The sequence below is a fragment of the Periplaneta americana genome, chromosome 1 (genome assembly GCF_040183065.1).
Source record: "Periplaneta americana isolate PAMFEO1 chromosome 1, P.americana_PAMFEO1_priV1, whole genome shotgun sequence".
NCBI classification, from domain to species: Eukaryota; Metazoa; Arthropoda; class Insecta; order Blattodea; family Blattidae; genus Periplaneta; species Periplaneta americana.
The window spans coordinates 166629111-166644786 of NC_091117.1; positions in this window are offsets into that span (position 1 = coordinate 166629111).

Here is a 15676-nt window from a genome sequence, read left to right on the forward strand (position 1 = left end):
CTTTCTTCATTCACTCTTTCCAACTTCGTTTCTTATTCTGTCTGTCCATTTCACATACATGTATGCATGTATGTATGTATGTATGTATGCATGTTTGTATTAACATTTGCAATATTGTCAACAATTTTGTGTAGACATGAGAAGAATAAGATCAAGCTTCTATGCAAGAAGTTTTCCTGAGTACCTACACGTTATGACGGATCACAGATAACAGGGAGATTTTCATATATTTACATAAACACAAAAATGGAAAAGCTTTTAACGAATTGTCAAAATAGTGTATACTGATAATAGAACGATGAAGGGAATTATTATTACACAAGTAAAGAAACTGAAGGTTTTTTCGTTTCTTTCAACTGAAATGATATGCTTGCATAGTTGTGTAAAAATAAATAGGAGTATTGTGGATTTGAGAAGATGCAGATGTGTGTTACATAGTGGTTGAGCACAATTTATTTAATACGAATACAAGGCTAATAGTTTTATTAGTTATTGTCAAAGACATACAGTGAGAATGTGTCACCGTTCATTATCATGCTTACACTCAACGCACAGAAGGACGTGGGATCAACACGAAAAATAAAGGACATTCTCATTGATAGCATAAAATACTTCAACCCATGACTCCTACATACAGTATTAATTAATATTTTGTCACCTTTATTAATATTATTATCCCTCTATTCTTATCGTCCATTTTCTTTAATCTCATACGAATCCCACTGTTCTCTTATGTGGTAAATCGTGAACTAGTTCTCTTTCTTTAGGCGGAAACTCTTCGGTGATTCTCTCTTAAAATGTCGTTTCCATAAAACTTGTATGAATTAAAACATTATCGTACTCTGAAAATGGAGTTCGCCAGTTTTTCTTCTGATGCTTTCAGTTGCTTTCCTGGACTGTCGTTTTGTGACAGGTAAAATACTCCGTCTTTTGCTTGTTGTAGTCATTATAATACTACAACAGAGTTCAAAGAAGCTTCTCGCAGACGCTATGTCTTATTTGTCGTAGTAAAATGCATGCAATTCCCTGTTCAGAAGAACTTGAATATCGTCCTCCTCTCCCTTCCCACTACTATGAAGAAAGCCCATTATTGTGTTGTGACGTTCAGCATTACATATATATTTCTGGAAGTATTCAGGTACATGGTACAAAGAAGGAAAGTCAAATTATTTCTGTGCAGATTCTTGCTCGTTTCTTACTGCCCTTGTATACGTATAATTGGCGATTTTCTCGTAAATGATGTGTAGAGAACAGTTATTCATAAAAGTGGAAAGAAACAATGAAAAATATCCTATAGGTACTCGAATGATGCAGACATTTCAGTACATTGAATATTAGTTCACAGATATCTGTTTCACGCTATTCAACATTTACACAAAAGTTCACTCTAATTTTCACCAAAAGAGTGAGAAACAGAGCTCTGTGTGTGTGCATGTGTGACAGCTTCTCTAATGATAGGTACAAAAATGGTTTATTATAAACTTCCAATATGGATGAATCGGTAGTTTCTTGGGAATACCAAATTCAATAAGAATAATACTGTATATAAACTTCTCTCTTAACCGAGTCATAGGCCTATGCCTTTTTTAAATCTATGATTAACCCTTTGATGCACGCATTTGGGAAGGACATAAAAAATTGTGTTTGCAATGAAATTAAACTTTTATTTGTCTAAGAGAAGTACCTCAAATTTTAAAAATCTTAAAAACTTCTATTTTTTTACACAGAAAATGGGTGGTTTCATGGTAAAACCACTATGCAATACTGCAGAACACAATGTCTTCAGACTTATTGCGAATGATACAAAAGGAAACAGTTTCTGGTTTCATTAAGGCAAAGTGCCACTTCACATGTGTTGCGTGGTAATTAGAAAGGAAAAGAATGGACCTTCTATCCTTCACTTGAGCCAGGACACTCCAGCATATGACGTACGGCTGTCACTCTCACCACGTTTCATGTCGCGGTCTCTTCTTCCGTCGTGTGGTAAACCAATACGCCCATGTCTAACTGTGCCACATGCATAGATATTTTGCTGCCTTAGAGGTCATCAGATTCAAACTTGTGAAAAAAGTTGTCAAAAACACTTTGTGATTGTCACCAACCATCTCTTCCTACTAGCCATGATGAGTAAACTGACACAAAAATGGAACATTTTGTTGGATATGGTAAGCATAACTACCCTGTTTGCGTAGTGGTTACGTTTTGAAACCACCACATTATTCCTATATTGACGCCACATGTGTCGAAGAAATTACAATCTTGTTACTGAAATATGTTCTAAAAGACCGAAAGACAAATAATACCAAATAGAAACTTACGTAACTGTGATAACTGAAATAAAAACACGTAGCGAGTCTTACACACCCCAACTACACAGAACATCGGCCATCTTAGTGGAGCAACACAAATATAGGGACAATAAAATTCTTCAACAGTTACTAGGGATCAGTGAACGCAGCGCAGTAGTTTTGAAATAAAAATCACACTATACATAGGCAGGAAACTCAAATTTAAAAGGTGGTTATGTACTGTAACCATTGCGCTTCAAAGGGTTAACTGATGTGCTTTATCCTTATACTCACATTTTTCTCCACTATCTGTCGAATGCAAAAAATTTGATCAATAGTCGATCTATTACGCCTAAAACCACACTGATGATTCCAAATAATTTCATCTACATAATATGGAGTTAATCTTCACAAAAGAATATTGGACAAAATTTTGTATGGCGTTAAAAAAATTTACGTTCCTCGAAAGTTACTACAAGTACTGTATATTTACACAGGGTGGAAGTGAAATAATCCTGCAGATTGAAAGGAACGATAGAATACACTTAAATGAAGAAAGCCTATATTACGTTTTGTGATTAAATGCACGGTTAATTAGAAAATTAAGTTTGAAGTTTCAGCAGTCTGGCAATATCGCCGTTAACACAGTCCTCTTTCTTCTCGTAATAGAGATGTAAGAGGTCAACGAACTCAGGTCTGTCTCCCTGTCTGCCACCTCCCTCTTTGGCTACAACGTTGCAATCTAGTTGCATCGTTCAGTGGCTTGAAATGAATGGTTTTTAAATTAAATTTACACGAAAACCGTCCACGCTATTGAAATACGCCAGAGGGATAAATAAATTATGCTTTATTGTATTTTTCTATCCATATGAACAAAATTACGATCCTACTCGCTATAGTTACCTAATAAGAGCTTTTAAACGTTTGGGAAGAAGACTTTTTTTCTGAGAAAACTATGAACTTTTCACCAATGGGGTATTACACTTTTTTGTTACATACAGATCATATGGGTTCGATCCCCTGCATGGTCGTGATGGAATTTGTGACAGACAAAGCAGACTTTGCATTGTGGTTTTCTTAAGGTACTCCCGTTTCCCTTTTTTATTCAACAAACATCCTCCATCTTTCCTTCATTTCATTTATTACCTGTAATAGTGAAAATAGGCTGGAGTGAATTATTTATTGATAGAATGGACCTACAATGCTGATATACTGTAGGTTAAGGGCTTGGAGCTCTGGCCCTGAGGAGACGGAATGTGGCCTGTGAGGATTGTGGTAGGTTTTTAATGGATAATTGATAACAAAGTAGTAGGTTGTGGTAGGTTGGCTCGCAATTCAGCACGGATTCAGGAATGCCACCCAGGCCACCTGTCGGACTTCGGACAATCATTGCATATAGGGAGCACGGAAACCATTTCATTTCGGGTAGTAAAATGAGTCCACCCAAGCGGCCTACGTGCGAGGGCAGTCTCCAGCCCGTGCCTCTCATTTCAAGGGACACTAATAGATAGCTATAGGGCGCACAATGAACCTAACAGCGTATTCCGAATCTCACCGGTCCGGTGGCATCAATGACGTCACGTTGCAGCGAAATAAGGAACAAAACTGCTGGAAGGATCGATGGCTATCATGGCGACTGTATAAGTTGTTGTCTGTGTTACGCTAGCAAAATTTTGCGAAATTTTCGTACTCCCATCTCGTTCAAAGAAAAGAGAGCATAAACAACTTATTTCTTGAACCGGTAGTAATAACTGGTCCGTTGACATGTTCGCTCATAAGCCATTAACATATTGTTTTACGTTGTTCTCATTACAAACAATACAGCAGAACTAAAGCAGAACACACCACCATGACACAACAGTGCACGATGTTATTCGTCTGCTAATTCCCGCCCTATACAAGAACCAATCAGATTCACTGATGGCGGCTGATGGAGACTGCCACCACCTCTGCAAGTTGATGGCACCGGTGCGACACCGGTGGAGCATCAATGACGTCATCGGTGGAATTCGGAACACCGTGATGCCACCGGATTGCTCACCGGTGAGATTCGGAATACGCTCTATGTAAGCCTAAGTGCGTAAATCTCTCCTGGATCCAGCCCTCGAAAAGCCAGCCAGCCAAGCCCTCATGCGCTTTCATGGCATCTTATCTTGCTGTATATATTGTCTGTAAGCTTTGTATGGTCTTTTAAATCAGCTTCTGCCAAGAGTCAATTAGTGATACTTCTATAGGCATAATACCCAATATTGTACTAGAGAATACAAAAGCGTTCCTGTAGGCCTGCAAGACGTATAAAATCAACCTTATAAACTCGTGATGTTCTAGGAAACAATTTTCAAAGAAATTATCGACCTTTTCAAAGTATTATGGAACATTAAAATTATAAATAATAAGATATTACTACTAAGACTACAAGACTACTAATGAGATCGTTTAGAACGGTTTCGAGAGTATAAGTGGTACACTCAACTATCAAGACGGAGCTTGAGTGACTACGTACTGTTTTCTTGTAAAAGAGACATCCAAGTGAAAGTAGGCCTATAAATGTCGAGTAATCCTAAGGGAAGTTTAAGAATCCTACTAACTCATCCATGAACATCTGTCACCTCTTCTACGTTGCAACTTTGTGATAATCCAACTTCATACGATTACATTAATTAACTTTGGAACAAAAATGCGATTCTAATTAAAAGTGAAGTAATATCTCTGTGACTCTTGGAGCACAGAAACGTGTGCCATAATAACATGTTTCGCAATACAAAATGGCCGACTTCAATCTCACTTTATTTAGTAAACGTCTTTGATGTCTATAATGAGCTTCAGGTCATGATTCTAACACTTCCCTTCATCCCCAGGGTTTCATTTCTACATTTTCACGGTTTATGAGTCGTTTAATTCAAACGGAATAATTTTAAAATTTGGCTGAGTAAACGAAATCTTACTTCTATGTCTATTTCAAATTTCAAACTATAATTACATGGATGTTTATAATTGCCTAATACACTTCAACGACATATTCTATAGGACCCACTGAAATCAAACTGTTAAAAATGTGGATAAAATGAACGCATGGTCTATTTGATATCCACATGAGATACTTTAAAATGGTGAAAACATTATCTAAGTTAATATAGGCTAGTGCGTTCGCGTCACGCTTGATCCGAAGAACGCTGGAAAGTTCACACATTATCGCGTTGTTGTAGTACATTCTTATTTCGTCAACAAAGGAAACGTTATTCTAGTAAATACAGCTCATTACATTACTCTACAAGACTTGCGTATGATATGAAGTTTCCATTCTCATTCAGAAGTTTTTTCTAAGTTGGTTATTTAACGACGTTGTATCAACTACTTGGTTATTTAGCATCGATGAGATTGGTGATAGCGACATGGTATTTGGCGAGATGAGACCGAGGATTCGCCATAGATTACCTGGTATTCACTTTACGGTTAGGGAAAACCTCGGAAAAAACCCAACCAGGTAATCAGTCCAAGCTGCGATCGAACCCGCGCCCGAACGCGATTTCAGACCGGCAGGCGAGCGCCTTACCGACTGAGCCACGCCGGTGGCCATTCAGAAGTTATTTAGGAATTTATTATATAACATTTGCAATAATTTTATTGAATATATTAACCTAGTTCTGCTTTCTAATTTAATATCTTCCAGTTGACAAACTTAATGTTTGATTTACTCTGTAAAGATGATGCAAATCTTTTGAATATAATCAATGATCTTAAAAATAAAAATGTTCCAGAAAAGTTAATACACACGAGCGCTGCTCATTCGGTCTCAAATTTTGTTAATACTACTGTATCTTCTTTTTATATTGCTTGTATTATTTTATTTGTATTTCTCTTTGTTTGTTTTTGTAATTATATTTCTTTATTCTGTATATTTGAATTTAAATAAATTGAAAATTGAAAATTGAAAACATATAAGTAAACACATACACAAAACAAAACTAGTCATATGTATTAAAAATGTTGTTGTTATAAGGATGCATAGGCTAAAAATGTTCGAGAAAAGTTAATACACATATAAATGAACACATACACAAAACAAAACTAGTCATGTGTATTAAAAATGTTGTTGTTATAAGGATGCATAGGCTATCTTCTCCAAGAAATCCGTGCAAAGCGTTTTCTATAGTTATTCTCAGAGGGAACTACTAAATTTACATAGACCAAATAGAAATGATCGGGACGAAATTCAAATACAAACTACTGAGCCATTTATACCCGAACCCACACTTTCAGAAGTCGAAATTGAAATAGAAAATATGAAAAAGTACAAGTCCCCAATCGTTCAAATTTCAGCAGAATTAATTACAAGAGGGTGGAAGCGCATTATCTAGCGAAATTTATAAGCTTGTACTTGTTATTTGGGAAAAGGAAATTGTACCAGAACAATGGAAGGAGTCCATAATTGTAACTATCTTCAAGAAGGGGGACAAAACTAACTGTAGTGACTTTCGAGGAATATCACTTTTGTTGACGTCGTACAAAATTTTGTCCAATATTCTTTTGAGAAGATTAACTCCATATGTAGATGAAATTATTGGGGATCATCAGTGTGATTTTAGGCGTAATAGATCGACTATTGATCTGATTTTTTATGTTCGACAAATATTGGAGGAAAAATGGGAGTATAAGGATACAGTACATCAGTTATTCATAGATTAAAAAAAGGCATATGACTCAGTTAAGAGAGAAGTTTTATATTATATTCTTATTGAATTTGGTATTCCCAAGAAACTAGTTCAGTTAATTAAAATGTGTCTCAGTAAAACGTACAGGAGAGTCGGTATAGGTCAGTTTCTGTCGAATGCTTTTCCAATTCACTACGGGCTAAACCAATGAGATGCGCTATCACCTTTACTTTTTAACTTTGCTCTAGTAGAGCGTCATGCCTTGGACTAGCGACAGGGAATGAGCGCTAATTTCAGTTCTTATGGGGGGGGGGGGGGTGGAGGAATCTCATGAAATTTCTGACAGTATGTGGCACCGGTGTTCCCTAGCATCATGAGGAATTTAGGGTTGTTACGTCACAAATTTAATTTTTATCCTTCAAGAAACGGATCCTTTTACCTGCTTAGTTTTCGTTCTTGAGAGGATGTTAATTCAGCCCTAGATGTTCATAGTGAATAAACCACCTGGCAAATTGCAAGGCAACACAGGACAAATGCAAAACGTTCTTTCTTACTCTGGTTATCCTCCCCTTTTTTTCCGATTTACACATCGCTGTGAGTGGGAAGAGAAATTAATTTGATCGTGCATTAGACATCTCACAAATGCTGGCTTTTCTAGTCGTTGAATAGACACGACCAGGCTTCGAGACTTTGGACCCAATAGAGCAGTTCAGTGGGAAATCCGCATAACAGCGTACTGAGTATATAGTGGTAAAGCGCACAGAGGGTGGGGGTACTGTAGAATGAATGCCAACAAATACGCAAGGGAAAAAGCTTTGGATTTGAAGGTTCTGACGAATAATTTGTTTTTCATACAAACCTATTTTCAAACTGTGTCTGAAACTATTACACGGTTAGAAAAGTCAGAGCAAGAGATGCCGGAAGCCCTCAAATTAATTGAGGAAATGACACGGAGAACTAATGAGACATTAAGTACACCGGTTATTGAATGTGTGAAACAGAAGTGGAAATCAATTTTATGTAAAAATAACAGATATGGAACATTGTGTAACATAAACAGCAAATTAGTGGACATACAGTTAACCGAGAATAAAGGACTGTCTCCCAGAGACTGCAATGATGTTAGATTTTTTCGTTTTGCTCTTCTCACGTCATGCGACGTAGAGCGCAGCTTTTCACAGCACAAACTGTGTTTGGCAGATAATCGAAAAAGATTTACGTTTTAGACACTCAGAATGTATCTTGTAGTACATTGCATTTCGGTACTGTGACTCCACTTCCTAAAGACGACCAATAGGAAAAATGAAAAAAATTAAAATTGCTACATGTTTATTTCCGCCATTAACACTGTGTACAATTAAACACAAATGCTTATAAAAGACAGGAGAATAAATGCTTTTCATATTCTTTTGACATCATTGTGTAATGTATATTTACTTTCAGAATGTACATATGTGTGTTTCCCCATACTACCGTACTCTATTCTAAATAGCGACATTGTTACCTCAACTCATCTCTACCTACCTGCAAGCGAGTCAACAACCTATAGTATATGCACAGTAAACTTATTGTATCGGGTCCAAAGTCTCGAAGCCTGGACATGACGTAGGACCACCACTGAAACATCACAGAACAATGAATAAAGAGTCAGTCCTGTGGACGGAAGATATTTTTTTTTCCATTTCCCACTCCGGGACTCGAACCTCGGACTATTTAATTGAGAAGCGCATGCTCTATCCATAGAGCCACAACGTGGACACAAATTCAGGCCAATACAAATTCAATCCCTATGGAAGGAAAAACAATACCCACTTTTCTACTAGTAATCAAACATGCATTAACTTATATTGGGTCAGAAACACTATCACTTAAGCACAGATCGTTAGCAATAAAAGAACAAAATAGTTTTGCAATTTACAACCAGTTTCTGTTAACTGAAGTTCATTTTCGAGTTTAATTATAACTCTGTCACTACGTACTTCGTGTTCTCTAGCAGCACGTTGTAACTACTAATTTGCTGGATATAGTGTGTTGAAAACACTTCAGTACTGACCAGAATCATATCTCTAACAGGCTGCAAACACGAAGCGTAATACTAAACCCTTTATTCCTAGACTAGGAAACAAAGCGTTTGTCCCAGTTTTCAAGTACCGGAATAATCAGAGGATTGTGTGGAGCAGAAACCTAGAATTTCACTACTCCCGATGTTTAAGAGATTTAATACTAGAAGGTGCTATAATGTTTCAAATATGCATTTTATTTCTAAGGCGATCTTCGTTTTCAGCTTCGTTTTACACTACAGTGCGCATCATATAACAAATGAAGCGAGTTCCTTTTTATAATTTTTTTCAATATAGGCCTATTATTATTATTATTATTATTATTATTATTATTATTATTGTTATTATTATTATTTTCATTATTGTAGCACGTATGGATCAATCCAGAAATTCATATAGAGTGTTAGTTGGGAGGCCGGAGGGGAAAAAACCTTTGGGAAGGCCGAGACGTAGATGGGATGATAATATTAAAATGGATTTGAGGGAGGTGGAATATGAATTTAGACTTAGGATTTTCTAAGACTTAAAATCTCAGACTGGGGACTAGTCTAGTTTGATGTTTACAAACTGTAGGTAGACAGTATGAGAGATCGGGTACTGTGTAGGCTACTGCTGAACTGTTGAATTGGTCACGAATCCTGCACTTTATAGACAACGTTACAGGAACAGCAAAGTACAATGTACTCCGAAAGAATATTATAACGGCAGAAAACTGTGGTCTATCCTTATGATATTTATTCTATAAGTAAGTTTTAAATCAGGCTCTCCGAGCCGGCTCACAGCTTATGAGCGGAATGCAGGTTATTAGCTGCGCTCTGTATAAGGGTGGACTGGAAGAAGGGGTGATCTCGTTCAAAATGTACACAAGGTGTTCATGAAATAAATTCCCATTCATTGTTTACAAAACTATCTTGGACTATTATCAATTAATAAAGAAATATTTATTTTACAGGAATAATAGAAATTCTATAGCTACCGGTACTTCAATGTACAATATCATTTTGTTATATTTTTATTTATCAGTACATAAAAACGAGGTTTTATGCTGTTGGCAGCTGAAAGGAATAGTAGCCTACTGATCGTAATGAAACATCAGTTAGATGTTCGATGCCTACCTTTACTAAAGTTGATTATAGAAAACAGTTGCTCACAAATATAAATGTTGAGCCAAACATAGCAATCATTTTCACAGCCAGCTTGTGTAGTAGTGGATATTATTGCTAAGGTGTTTAGTGTTGTAAAACTCAACCAGACTAGTAGTATTATTCAAACGATCTTTGGCCCTTAGGCCATATTGAAGATCAATAAGTTCAAGCTGTAAATCGTTAAATGTTGTGTTTTATTTAACGACGCTCGCAACTGCCGAGGTTATATCAGCGTCGCCCGTGTGCCGGAATTTTGAGTCTGTCGCATTTAAGCAAACTTAAATGTTATGTATGACACTGTTTCAACTGGTGTTGAAGGAATTTATTATGATGACTTTAAACTTCTTTCCAATTAAGACAAGATCCTGGAACCTAGAATTAAATTCATTTAGAATTTCAATTAATATTTGCACATAATCGTTTAACATGGCTTCATCATGAGCAGTTCCTATCGTTCGAAAGTGAGCCATATTACCTTTCCGAAACTGACTTACGAGAAGTGTAAGTTTACGACTGAAATCCCGTAATTTATTCAACACATCAACAATGAGCTGAACTTTTCCCTGAAGAGAGATATTTATAAATTGTTGAAGATTAAGAAATTCTAACGTACCCTACTTCATGTAATAATGCAATTCCTGAACCATTTTACTGCGATTTTCACCAACAAAACTATCGTATCTGTATGTGTGGACTAGTAATGACGCATTATATTATGTTTTCTTCTTTCTTTCAAACTCTTGTGGCAGATAAGTATTGACTCCAGCTGCTGTGAAACAATAAGCATTCTCCCAAGCAATATTGAAAGAATTTGCCTGATGATCACTTTTCCGTCTTTCAGATTGCCCCATTATGTAGCCGTAGATAGGCAAGGTGCAATAGTTACTGATAATACACACTACACCAGATAGCTGCGTGGACTATCCTCTACCTATAGCAGGCATACGTCATTCCGACGTAACTTTCCGGCGAGCTGTTTGGACGGCTCTCCCGCTCCGAACGAGCGGCAGCACTCGATGAGCGTCGTTTGTGCAGGCCTGTTTGAAATTCATTCTGGATGTTATACAACTGCATGAGGTACGAAATAAGAATTTAATTATGAATTCTAATCAAGTTCATATTTATGATAAACATGTGTACGGTTAAGTGTTACAGTTTATTTCATCTTCTTGTATCCAGCGTTGCAATAAAGAACCAACATCTTTTGCATATTTAAAATGTAAAAGATGTTCGACGATCTGATGGACGATAATAGATGGAAAAAGTTCTTTCAACGTCTGTAGATTCTACTGGAACATAATTGAAATAAACTACGTCACTGGACTTTACATCATTTACAAGTGTGTTACTTGTCACTGAGTCAACAATATTACACAGCGTATTATATCCAGGATTGTTATTTAGCACTTCCTCAGTTTTGTTCAGCACTATTTTTCCTACGTCATCGTTCAAATGTTGGAACTTGCTTACAATATCCCTTATCACAGATATTCGTTCGGTTAATTTAGAATCACACTTTTCTAGAGCTAAAATGGAAGTGGGTAGAAAACCAAAATTAGAATGGATATAGAAAATCTGACTCTTAATACATTCGTCCTCGAAAAATTGTTTTGAAACTTTTATTGCTGTGCTGTCATTATTATTAAAAGAACTGACCATTTTTTTGACTTCATTATAATGTCTGGAGTAGTAACTGCAGGCTTCCAACCATGTTCCCCATCGACTTAGAACAGGGGCTGGGGAGGGGAATACGTGGACACTTTTTTTTTTTAATTCGTGAACACAAGCCGGGGATTTCACAAGAATTTTTTTTTTTTTCACATTTGCAATCAGTTTGTCAACGTTTAGAAATTAAGCTCTTATTTCCTCTGAAATTCTGTGACATGTATGCGCAAGGTAGGTTATATGTACCATATTTTCGTATGTGTTTCGCTTAACTAACCACTAGGCCTAACTACCGGTGTACAAAGTGGGCCTAATAATTATCAACCTCGACTTTTGTCACGTAACTTCGTATTCCTTAAATAATTATGGATGCTGTACTTGGAGGGCAATACTTATCTGGCAACAGTTAAATTAATCCTGGTAACTTCTTTCACTTTTCCAGTGCTGTAATAGGCTATGTTTGAATTACAATATTTTTATATCCTTCCATTGATGTAAAATATATATTGCAGTAATACATTTGCATTAACAAATTCTTATCTTCTTCCATCTTTGTAAAGGATTCTTTGCAGTCAGCAAAACAAATTCTTAACTCCTTCATAGCTAGACACGAGTCCTACCCAAATCCTAATCAGGTCTTATAATTCATAAGAGTAAAACTCAGGAAATAATTCCCTTACAAGGTTGAAACAAGGCTTATTACTATGGTAAGATTCATTATGTGTGTAAATTTCGACATTCATGTGTTTAATTCCTTCATACGCATACTATTTACTTGTAGCTATACAAGGTTCCAACCCAGGAAGTGAAGCACTCACGGAGTTCAAACTATGGCATGTTACTACATGGGCAAGGGATATTTTCTCGTATCTTTTGAATCACTTCTTCATATCATAGCTAGACCCACGAGCTACCTCTACACCAACGTAATCGGGTAATTATTATGTAGTCGAGGTTTGGTTTTCTTTCACTTATTTAGAGGCATCCTATTCAACCGATGCAGTCCGAAATTTAATGTCTATGTTAATTAAAATTTGGAAACAAAATAGATATCAATATACAAAATATTACTGACAAAAATACGAATAATCATGTAGGTCTAAATATAACGCTATTGGCATGAAATAATATCCATCACTAATGCACTAATATAATGTTATTGCTAATCAATAAAATTTTATTATATTCATTGTTAACGTTCTAACTTTACCGAAACTAATGTCATGTTCTATGTGTTTATACGTTAATGCTGTGCTTAAGTTTTCCGTGGATTTCTAGTAGTATTAATAGTCTGGGACCGAACCTTCCAGAAAACACAGAATGTCAATACTGAGTGTAGTGAAAAGTAGACCAAAGAATGGACACTTCGCGTCGGTACCTTTGATGTAGCCGGACTGATTTCAATGACATTCAAGCCAGCTAGAGCGTGAGATTCTGCTTTCTCCCTAGAGTTGGCGCTGACATCACACCAGCTAGCAGTCGACACAGCAGAAATATAACACATAATTAATACATCTAGGTACATTATGTAGGCTTACTCAAATAAAATAAATTGGTAAACACAATATAATATTTGTTACTCAGTCAAATGACAAATCAATGTAAAATAATGACTTATATTATATGGTCATTAAGTTTTATGTACATTAATTACAAATTGCAAACGTTTTCGCCCATTCAGGCATCTTCAGGCACAATTATTATACAATATCTCAATATCAAACTGTGTAGCCATTGCATTGGTGGTAGATAAACTGTTTAAGATTAGTGATGTACAAAGCAACTCCATAATTAAAATGTAATATTACAGGTCATAAAATTAAAATAATGTTAAAAACCACGTAGTGTTGTAGTTAAACTTCAGAATATTATGAAGTTTAATTACAACACTACGTGGTTGATATTGAGATATTGTATAATTGTGCCTGAAGATGCCTGAATGGGCGAAAACGTTTCCAATCTGTAATTCATGTATATAAAACTTAATGACCATATAATATGTCATTATTTTACATTGATTTGTCATTTGACTGAGTAACAAATATTATATTGTGTTTATCTATATTCATTGACAATCTGAATATTTCCATCATGCTTTCTAAAATAAATTGGATTCATAAAATAATAAATCCGTCATTAACTGTAATGTCTAGACTCTAGAGTTCCTTTATAATGAGTAGGGCAAGGCAATTAATGATTTTGCATCTTTTTCTTATGAAGGTTTAAACATTGCTAGCATATATGGAAATGTATGACATTAAAAACTGGGTTAAATAAAAGCAATTCGTTAGGGCATTTTTTTGCATTTTCTAAACTTTTTTACGGCTATGTCATTTTTTAGCAATTTTTAGGTCATTTTGAGCATTTTTTACACTTTTCAGGAAGGCTGTGACATTATTTGTATTTGATTTGAGATTTTTATTATAATTCAGTATTTTCTTTGTCAATACAATTTCTTGGAATTAAGTATATGTTTGCTAACTTCTACCCCTATTTTTCAAGGTATGTGCATAATGAACTTGCCCACTTCTAGGAATTTTATTCAAATTCTTAGAGTGTATGCTAGCTTGTACCCCTATTTTTCAAGGCATAATGAACTTGCCCACTTTTAGGAATTTACCCACACTCCCATAGAGATTCCTTTCTCCAGGTAAACTGGCATTGTTATGCTGTTAATTGAGGTGGTTAGTTCTTTCTAGTCGTCTGTGTGAACAGGTCAAGAGCAAAATGCCTAAAGTAAAGGAAAGTGCTAGTGTTAAATTAAAGGCATTTGTTTCAAAATATGGAGAAAATATTTTTTCAACGGACGGTCGTATTTTATTCTGCAAGATCTGCGATGTGAGAGTGGCAGCTGAAAAAAAGTTTACGATAGAACAACACATGTCAAGGGAGAAACATAAACGTGGACTGCAGAGACTTGAAAATAAATCCAGTGTAAACTTACAGCAAATGCTTCTGGGGGATACGTGTTCAACGTTTTCGCCATTTTGTGAGAAACTATGTGAAGCTTTTCTATCGGCTGATATTTCACTTCACAAACTGAATCATCCTAAGCTGCGAACTTTCTTAGAAGAGGAGACCGGAAAATTAATTCCCGATCCCAGAACATTGAGAAGAACATACATAGCTCGGTGCTATGACAAAACTTTGAAAAAAATAAGAGAAATGATTGGAGAAAGAAATGTATTCGTATCCATTGACGAGACAACAGACTCTATGGGCCGTTATGTAGCTAATGTTATTGTTAGAGTTTTAGAAGCACACAGCCCTGGAGAACAATTTCTACTACATTGTGAGCAGCTGGACAAAGTCAACTACTCAACGATCAGCTTAGTATTTGACCATGCATTGAGAATACTTTGCCTGATGGGATTCGAAATTCCAATGTATTGCTTTTTATAACAGATGCAGCACCCTACATGATGAAAGCAGCTGCTTCTTTAAGTGCACTGTACCCAAAAATGGTACATGTGACTTGTTTAGCGCATGCATTACACCGGGTCGCGGAAGAAGTACGTGCAAATTTTCCTGAAGTGCATAAATTAATTGGATGCGTGAAGAAAGTATTCTTGAAAGCCCCCTCTCAAATTTCAGCATTCAAAACAGAAGCTCCAGAAATCCAATTGCCATTTTCACCTGTTTTGACTAGATGGGAAACATGGCTTCAAGCTTGCAGTTATTATTGCAAGAATTTCGATGTTGTGAAGAAAGTGGTTGATTCTTTTGATAATGGTGAGTCAGTGTCAATAAAAAAGGCGCAAGAACTGTTAGCTGATAAAGAAATTGTTGGCAAACTTTCTTACATAAATACTAATTTTTAATTCCTTCCTGATGTCATAACTGCACTGGAAAAATCCCAAGTGACA